Source organism: Podarcis filfolensis, assembly GCF_964270895.1.
Source record: "Podarcis filfolensis genome assembly, chromosome: 3".
Classification (NCBI taxonomy): domain Eukaryota; kingdom Metazoa; phylum Chordata; class Lepidosauria; order Squamata; family Lacertidae; genus Podarcis; species Podarcis filfolensis.
The window spans coordinates 54,508,821-54,518,707 of NC_139606.1; positions in this window are offsets into that span (position 1 = coordinate 54,508,821).

Genomic DNA, 9,887 nt, shown 5'->3' on the forward strand with positions numbered 1-9,887 from the left:
CTCTTTTTTCTTCTGATAATATAACATGGTCAGAGTTAAAATACATTGACTACAAAGGGAGACACTATGCTCTTTTCTTGCCAGTCCTGCAGGGCTTTCGCACCACTGCAGATTTCTTCTATAAACGCAGCCATAGTTTTTCCTTCTTTCTACGTCTGACTTATTTGGATGCTAAATGGTATGTGGAACTGACTCTGATCCTCTTTTACATAATTTAAATTTATCTTGTGACTTGTGCACCTTTTGAATAGAATAATGAAATATGCTAGGATGTATGGGCAGAAAGGGGGAATCAAGCGTCATTTTGTAGTACCTGATGTGCTCCATTGCACTTGAGTAGCATGTGTTAAATAATTCTCATGAGGTAAGGGGAAATGATGTCACACACAGCCTTTCCGGATCACTGGGTGCCATGCCTGCTCTCTGTTACTGCCACTGTGGTTTTGTTTAGTATACTCTAGAGGTACTCATATGCCTGTAAATTTCATCTGCATAGGTCAAAGCTGCAGAATTATAGCCATTTTTAGATTCTCCATTAGAGTGAACAGGAAACATTCATTTTATACAGAGTGAATTGGGATCCAGAGCACACATCCAATCAGAGAGAACTCCGGGCAACTCAGAACAGATCAGATTTTGAAGGAGGAGGAGGAGGAGATACAGATAAATGCTCATCCCAAGATTGATTTGCCAGTTTCACTGCTCCTTCGCATCAACAGAGCTTCACTTTTACCTTCACCTGCTGTTCCAGAGCAAGAGAAATACATTGGAAGGGAAAATTGTCTCTTGCTGCAGCAAAGGTTTTGTGCTCTACAAAGCCTGCAACTGCCTAGTGGTAAAGCCAGCTCTGGCTGCAATCCTCTGTGATTTGTTTTCAGAGCCATAGCAGTAGCTATTAGCCAACACTCAGGACCAGTTATAAGAAACATCAATAATGTCAGCCAAAAGAGATACATGAGTAGCTGCTGTATATAGATGACATTTGTGTCTCTAACATACAGTCAAAGATGCATGGTCATGTCAAACTGAATGAGCTCATTTGGTTTTGACAAGGATTCCACGCAGGGAAGATGGATGTGATAATGGGCAAATCACCACTAAAATGTAGATTTTTATTAACTGCTGCACAGATTTCCACAATGGCTTAATAATAAGGATTTCACATGGAAAATAATCAAAGCTGTAAACACCAACATGCATATAAAGTGCGATTGTGCATAGATCTTTGCTAGTTGAAATAAATAGATGGCTCAAGTGCTGCCTAATGGATTTGAATGATTGGAGTCACTGTTAGTATTTTCTGAAATTTATGTTAGCCAATGGATACTGGCTCTTTCCCAACTTGAATTCTCCAAGGGTTTTGGACTCCAACTCCCATCAGTCGCAGCCATCATGACCAATGGTCTGGGCTGATGGTGCAGACAACACTACGCTAAACCAGACTGGCTAAATGACTTTGGGTAAGGCAGCTTCTGCTGGTCCTGTCATCGCCTCTGAAAGTTAGTCACCCTTGTCACAGTCTTCATTGCCTTGGGCTCCTTTGGGAAGCACGGCAGGATATAAATTGAATAGCGAGTTTTTAAAAACTAGACATCAAAACAAAAGGGAGCCCAGGTAGTTTTTCTTACGCTTCTGAGCAAATAGAGAAACTGCACACAGGGCTGACATTCAATCTCAAAGCCCCTTGTCCTTTATCTGGGTTTTCCAAATGGGCCTTCCCTTTGTTGGAGAGAAGTGTGTGGTATTGCAGTTTGGGCTGCCTAATTTTAACCTCTAACGTGGCTCGCTCAGCCACCAAGATCTAAATCCAGGCCAGAAATAGGAGGCAAAGCGATGGTCATGTGCTTGACAAGGAGCTGGGCTGCATGCCAAAACACATTTGAGATGGATGGAATTTCTTGCCCCTGTGAAAATGCAGTGCTAAATCTTCCTCCGTCTCTCCTCCTCTTTATACACAAGTGGATCTCTCTAGTGCACTGAACTGTCATCCGAAACTAACAAGGAGGATGTGTCTCCCAGCAATCTGAGCTTCGGTCGAAAGTTCATGACTTATCCAGCCCTATGACAACTTGGACCAAGATTGCTGGAATGGTTAGAAAAATATCTCAGTGTAATTCACCTTGCTGTGTTATTTCACTAATAACGTCTGAAAATTCAAGGAATGCATCCTTAACATTCCCTTACATCCTCAGTGTATGAAGATGATACTTTTTCACAGTATGGTTAGTCTGTTAAGCCTAATGGTTCATGGATTTTTCTTTTTTTAATGTATGTTTGTGCCTCCAGATTTATCAATTACCAACTCTTATTTGGCTACTCCTTTGTGAAACTAGAACATTCCTCTTTCTCCTAAAGATTTCCTTTTAGATTTTTGCATCAGAAAACTATTTCTGGACCTCAACCAGAAGTCAAATGCTTCACATTTTGACTCTCCACTTTATGCTGTCATTAGTCTATCAATATTTTATTTGCCGCAGTGTGTGTGTTTTTTTCAGGCTTGCACCAAATCCAGAGCCCTGAAGCACACATGAAGCAACAGAGTAAATGGACTTCCACACTTTCTTCCATGAAGAAAACTGGTGACCATCATGTGTACACTGGAGCCTCTCATACATACAGCAAACCACTGTATCAGGGCACTGCTATTGCTGCTATTGCTGCTGTTACACTTCATTATTGCTGAAGCACTTCTGCCATGTTAGGCAACACTGTCTTTTCAGCAAACTTTGAAAGATTCTGTAGCATCTCTGACCCACCAGACTCCTCAATATACTGTGCCCTGGAATATTATTGAGGTGTGTCTATTTTCCAGTATGCAAGACTGTCACCCATCTGAACACTGATGCCCACCTGTCGTTATTGCTCCATCTGCATCCCTAACTGCTGTGGGGGCTGTGGGAATGTCATGCTAAGCCTGCTTGTATGGGGGCCGTTTTCACTGCAGTCCATTCCAGCCCAAGTGAAGCACCCGTTAAGTTACGTGCTGATGTTTTGGGTGGGTGGGAGCAAGGGAGTAGCCGGGGGGGAGAGATCAAGTAAAACAATAGAAATACTTAACTAATTTACCAATCACTTTGGTTCTGCCCCCTAACAAAAGGCCTGCACCCCCCCCAAACAAAAATCCTGGCTACGCCCATGGGTGGGAGTGCTCAGCTGGTGCTTGACTGCATCCCACCCACCCTGACTGCTGCACAGAGTGAACACAAAAGACAGCACCCAGCTGTAAGCAGAGCACAGAACTTTCTGAATTTGCTTATTTCTAAGAATGTCGTAGGACAGAAACAAAAGTAGCACCGAATGTTGGAGATGTGGGTGGGGGAGAAGAATCCTTTTAATGTGGAGGACTTCCGGGTTGGTGCCTCTGGACAATGGCGGAATTCCTCTGATCGGGAGGAATTCACTGCGTGGAAATTAGGGTCTGGCCGCCACGGCGAAGGCGGGGACCCATAAAAATCACAGGCGGGAGAAGCCTGTGAACGTGGGATTTGGCTGGCACCTTTTGCGCCTCCCCTACTCGTGGGGAAACCCGGTTTCGGGGATCCGGAGCGACGTGGGGTGAGTGGCGCAGTGCTTTGAATCGACTGCTTTTTTCACGGAGTGAAGCCGCATTGCTGTTGCCGGAGAGCGCTGACTTTTTCCTGTGGACAATTTGATCTTGAAACAACTACCCATGAGTAGAACGGAAAATTGGATTTTTAAACGTCTTAATTTGGCACCGAAACGGGGAAGTTTTAAACAGGAAGTCCGCCTCCCCCTTTTGTAAATAGACTGAAGCAAAGAGGCTGCAAGCTAAAGTCTTGGAAAGTCTTCTGTAAAGAATTAAACCTCCATCGGCTAAAATCGTTAAACCCCCCTTGGAAGCAGGAGAAGAGGGGGGAAATTTTAGCTCGCCTAAGCCTGCAGGAGAGAGAGTGAAGAAAGATAAATTACCACCGTTTTGAACCTGGAAACGGGCTGCCAGTAAGATTGACGTTTTGGGAAAGTTCATTGACTGTGAATAAAACGTACGTTGACAGACAGTTAAACAAGAGAAATATATTGTTTCCATTGTTTCCTTCTGTGCTTAAAAAGGAGCAAAAGTAACTGAAAATTGAAACTAATTTTGTTGCTGGATCTGCGTTTAAAAGGACTGATACAAATAGAAATTGTTTCCTCTAGAGGGAGCCTTTGAAACTGTTACAGGAGTGTTAGAAAAATTAATGAGTGTTAGAAAAATGTTGGAATGAAATTACATGGCTTTAGTAGAAATGTTATAAGGAGTTAAGTACAAATAAGTTTTATGGTATTAATGGTAAGATAAGGTTAAAATAAATTAAGATAATTATATGACAGAAAACAGAGAAAGATGGAAAGGATTTGCTGAAATAATTAATAACTAGAATACAAAAAAGGGAGGCGTGAGGAGATCGATGAAGCAAGTAAATGAAAGACAAAGATATGGAAATATTGGATGTGTTTTTAATTGTTTTTGCTTTTGTTTTTGTTTTGATGTATTGTTTTTTTATGTATTGTAATGTATTGATTTGTTTTGTTTAATCTTTCTCTTTTTTTCTTCTTTCTGTAATCTTTAAACTTTTAATAAATATTATTTTTTTAAAAAAAAGAATCCTTTTAATGTGGAATCTACTGTATGCTGTTGGACATCGTTCCCAGTGATGTTGGAGCACCATTATAATGTATTTACGGGACATGTTTTTCTCTCCCCTATACAAAGAGGGAAATCGGAGTTTCAGCTGTGACATCAGACTTGCTTCCTGCAACAGTAATCTATGCTTCTTGTTGAAAGAAACGCGAAAGCTTGCTACTGGCCCGCAGGAATGTGTGGACCGTGTGGTGTTTGCAAGGAGCGGGAAGGCGAGAGGCTGAAGTATGGCTTGGCAAGAGCATCCTGGAAACAGGCTGGGGAAATACTGAAAGACATGCATGTGTCTCTGTGTATGCGGGAGCCAGAGATTCACAAAGAGCAGTGGGAAGAGGAAGGAACAGGAAAATGCTTCCACAGCTAGCAACCTTCTCTAGAACAGACAGTACAACCTGAAACCAACACCTGTTGTGCTGTTCCACCACCACCACCATGCCTCTCCTTGAGAAGGCTCCCTATGAAAGAACCTGCCCTTTGGGCTTAAAAGACTTCCCCCATCCCTGACTTAATGGTATGCTCATCAAGGTTAGGGAATCCTTATAATTCAGGTGTCTCTGTCTGCTTATGAAGCACCCAACAAATTAAAAAGATCCTTTTCTCACTAATAAACTTAGAGAGGGAGCACAAAGGCTTTGTCATTAAAGACACAAGTTTGACTTCAACTATATGTGAGTGTGGCACAGGATGGGAGCGGGGAGAGAACCCTGCTGTAAACTGGCTGCGGAACAGTTTATCATACTTTTAAAATATATTTCCTCACTTTCTCCTCCAAGACCACCTCATTTACGGCAATCAACAAAAATGGAGCTGGTGATGCTTACATCTCACTTATAGGGAGAACTCATCTTGGGACTGGATGAGAAAAGTGACTGACGTGGAGCAGATGCCATATTTCAGTCTCTCAGCCAACACACACACCCCATAAATAAGAACCGCAGCAGACTTTCAAGCAGTTTTATATTGAAGTACAGAACAGATGTATTGTAGCATATGTGCTTGTAATAAATATTATCTGTGTGCATTAATATGAACCGGTTAACTATTCAATGCATAGTTCCTATTAAAAGCACATAATCACTTGGTGCAAAGAGCAGATTTAATTTCACACCTTTTTTCTCCCATTGAGAAACTGAATAAATTAATTATCTAGAATACTGCAGGGATATTAAAGCCCTCAACATTCTTCTCCATGGCACCTTAAATGTGTATTCAATTTCAAGCCATGTAGTGGTCTCAGTTAATAATAGGGAATAGCCATAAGCCCTGTTCATTCAACCACCCAGCTGCCAGTTCCCTTCCTTTGTGATGGAGGATTGAGATTCACCTCTCTTTCTTCTCCCTAGCAACTCAAGGAACAAGGAATGCAAGGGCTTCACTCTTACACCCCTGAAGGCCTGGTCTGCATATTCTCTTCCTCTTTTCAAAGAAGCAACCTGAATCGGGATGTCTGCACGTAGTTCTCATGTCATACATGGTACTACATGCTGGAAGGGAGACCATGTGACTGTGTCTCCACCACTGGAAGTGAGTCAGTAGCCAAGCGATTGGTATTATTGGCTGGTTGGTTGGTTGTTAGGTGGTATGGCCCACTTCTCTCTCAAGGAGCTCCAGGTTCTCTTCCACCCTTTGTTTTATTCTTATAACCCTGTGAGATTGGTAAGGTGAAGGGATAGTGACTGGTCTAAGGTCACCCAGTGAGTGTTGCTCGCACACTGGGGATTTGAACCTGGATCTCAGTGCTGACTCCAGGTTTTGGGAGGGAGACTTTGGAAAGATGCTCCCAGTGACTCTCCTCCTTGCATGCATTTACTTCCTCTTCCTTTATTTCCTTCCTTCCTTCCCATTTGCCAGAAGCGGCTTAGTCATGCTGGCCACATGACCCGGAAGTTGTCTGCGGACAAACGCCGGCTCCCTCGGCCTATAGAGCGGGATGAGCGTGCAACCCCAGAGTTGGTCACAACTCGACCTAATGGTCAGGGGTCCGTTTACCTTTACCTAAACCCACTGAACTCAGTAGGAATTCCATTATTGTAAATAAAAATGTGTTGGGCTGAGCTGTGACGACACTGATGCACACATTCTGTTGCTTATGGCTACTGGCAAGTGCATTTCAATTACTCAAAATTTATGTGAGCAAATGTGTTTCTCTTACAGATGCTTGAGGGTATTTTAATGCTTCTGCAGTCTAAGCCCAAGAAAGTCACAAGCAGAAGTTAAATAGCTGCCCCTTCTGAGGCTGCTTTGTCTTTGCCTCATTTGTCAGCTAACCGAGGAGGATTCCCCTAGCATGGAGGAAATCCTGGGTGTTTTAGAAATGGCATACTCAGTTTACATTGCATTCTGTCAACATAGCTGATGTGGCTGCAGGACAGAGGAACATGGCTGGGGTAATATTGCATTCTGGCAATCTGTGTCTGTGAGAAATGCAATCTCTGTGTCACCCAGTAAGCCTTCTCTGTTTTGTGCAAAGATCCAAATGGCTCCTATTTATTTATTTAAAGACTTCGTAGGTCAAAACTGACACCTTTAATTGTGCCGAAGAAAGCAAAAGGAAGCCAGTGCAGTATTGGTGCAATGTGCTCTTGAAAACCCCATCCATTAGGAGTAAGATCAACACATTGTGCAGCTTCAGGCAGGCCGGGCCGTCCTCTTACATACCTGCTGGGATTGACAAGGCATCTGACCCTCACCTGAATCTCATAGCTCTCCTGTAGCTGCCTCTGATGAGTTATCATTTGACTGGGGGGGGGGTAGCATCACACGTCATGTGAATGGAAGTTGCCGAACCAATTAACCAACTTACAAGGATTACTGTTAATAGCACCAGTTTTCCTATAACTTGATTTTTAGTTTGCTTTCTGTTGCCACCCTAGAACTTTTCGTCATTAGTGCCACTTTGTTTTGTACGATTCCTTGCAAATGAAGGAAAACAACTTTTCTGCTTGTATATCTTGATAATACAATTTTGGTTACTGAGGACAAACAAGATTGTACAAAAACAAGATTGGGTGCAGGCCTGGCCAGGACATACAGTAGGCATCCTGACTGTGACAAAGGTGACCTGTGTGCTTGCTTGCTTGCTTGCTTGCTTGCTTGCTTGCTTAACAGCTGTTGGGAACTTCAAGGTTTCTGCTCCCCCTTCTTATGGTCTTTGTACTGGACCTGGAGACTCCAACAGAGAGCATTCCATGTCAAGAAGGAGGGCAAGTGGGCATCAAATGACAGGCAGGAGTTACACAGAGCAGGGACTTTTCACTGGTGGTGCCCACTGTATGCCTCGCTCTTCTCAGACCTGCTCTCTTTTTTGGCCTGTATTTTGGAGCTTTATAATTTAGGAAGACTGTGGAAGAACTGGTTGACAAGTCTTATCAGTTGCTGATGTATGAGCAGATTTTATTTGCTACTATTCTGTGCTTCTGGTGCACCAGGGTTTACACCAGCGTAATAGAGTTGGCCAGGATGCCAGAAGGGATACACATTACTAGCTTTCTCCATTCTCTGCAAAGCAGGGGGTGTTCAGTCAACAGTGCAAAGGCTGAGCTGAAGCATTCCCTGCTGGTTACCTGCTTTCAGAAATAGGGGTCACTTTTGGTAGTACCCAATTGGTTAGCTGTCAGATTCTAGAGCTCCCTATTGGTGGCTCTTAGGTAATTCACAAAATACAGAGACCATTCATAAAACACAGTATTCATTCATAAAGCAGTAACATACCATATTTTTCCATCTATAAGACGCCCCCTATTTTTGTGGCAACAACCAATCGCCAGTCCACCCTTGGCACTATCGGTGTAAAAGACACCCCCTAATTTTTGACATTCTTTTTTAGGGAAAAAACCTAGTCTTATACTCGGAAAAAGACGATAAATCTCCATTGCTTCATATTGGGTGTATATTTCAGCGGTTGAACGTACAAGTTTATGGCCATGCTGTAGTGTAGTGTAGTGCTTATGTGACTGTGAATAAAAGGTGGCAGGGCTCATTGTCTCGGAGTTTGGGGGGGAGGAAGAGGTGACAAAACTGATTTCCAATAAGTGCCCCCCCTTTATTTCCATAACAAGTCCTTGAGTCTGTACTCTGAATGGTGACACCAGGGACCTAGAAGGTGCAGGGCTTGTCAGTCCAACCCCTGTACAGTCTCATCAGGGCTGACCTTAAGGCAATTGGAGCAACTGGGCCAAATTGGGCCCTGCGGGCCGCTCCTAAGGGGACCCCTGAACCAGGGCAATCTAGATAGACTTTATTTATATCTATAAGATTTTGCAGACTTTGGCTGTGAACTGGGACCCTACCCCCCAAAAAAAAATTCACGTTGTGCCCCACTGCTTCAAATTGGGCCCCACTGGCCAGCCGAGTCTAATAGTTGCTGGGCCTGAGTTGCCCTGCCCTTGCATGAAATCTTGGGTTTACAATTTTGGGAGAGGGGAGACAGCAGCACTGGGGAGCGGGCAGGCTGGCGAGGCCCCTTAGATTTAGAGGCCTGAGTTGCCCTGCCCTCACATAAAGTCTTGGGTTTGCAATTTTGGGAGAGGGGAGACTGCCCACTGGGAAGCAGGAGGGCTGGCGAGGCCCCCTAGATTTAGAGGCCCTAGGCTTCAGCCTACTTAGCCTATACATAAATCTGGCACTGGCTGCAGTGTCAGGGGTATCCTTGGCAAAATGCAGTCCAGTGGGTTCGTAGGTGAATAGCTGTTCCTTTTCCTCCCCCTCCTCCTAGTTAGATGGCAGGTGGTGGCAGCTGTTGCCATCACCAGTCATGGCCATGCAAGTGAGTGGCAATGCCTGTTAAGAGTACCAGCTGCTGCTGCCAGCACAGCTGCCTACAGAGACAGGGCAATCAGTGGTCATGGCTGCTATTCTTTGCCAGCCACTATAAGGGTCACTAGTTGCAAGGAGCAGGGATGGAAGAATTTTGTCAATTTTGGTTCTTTCCATTCTCATTTTTCCAGTTCCGTTCTCCACATTTTGCAGAAATCTGTGAGTTTGTTTCCTTTAATCCTCATGAAAATTCATCACATCAGCATTTTTGTGTGAACTTCTCTTATTGAACACATGGTCATATGCAGTTTTGACCCATGTACACATTTTAGCAAGCAATTTTCACTGATCCAATGCAATTTTGTACGTTATTTTCCCTAATATATTCATTTTAAGCACACTTACAACATATAAATTTTTGTAAACATATAAATTTTTGACTGGAGAACTGCATTGCAAAATTTGGATAAGTGCAAATTGTGCAGGATAG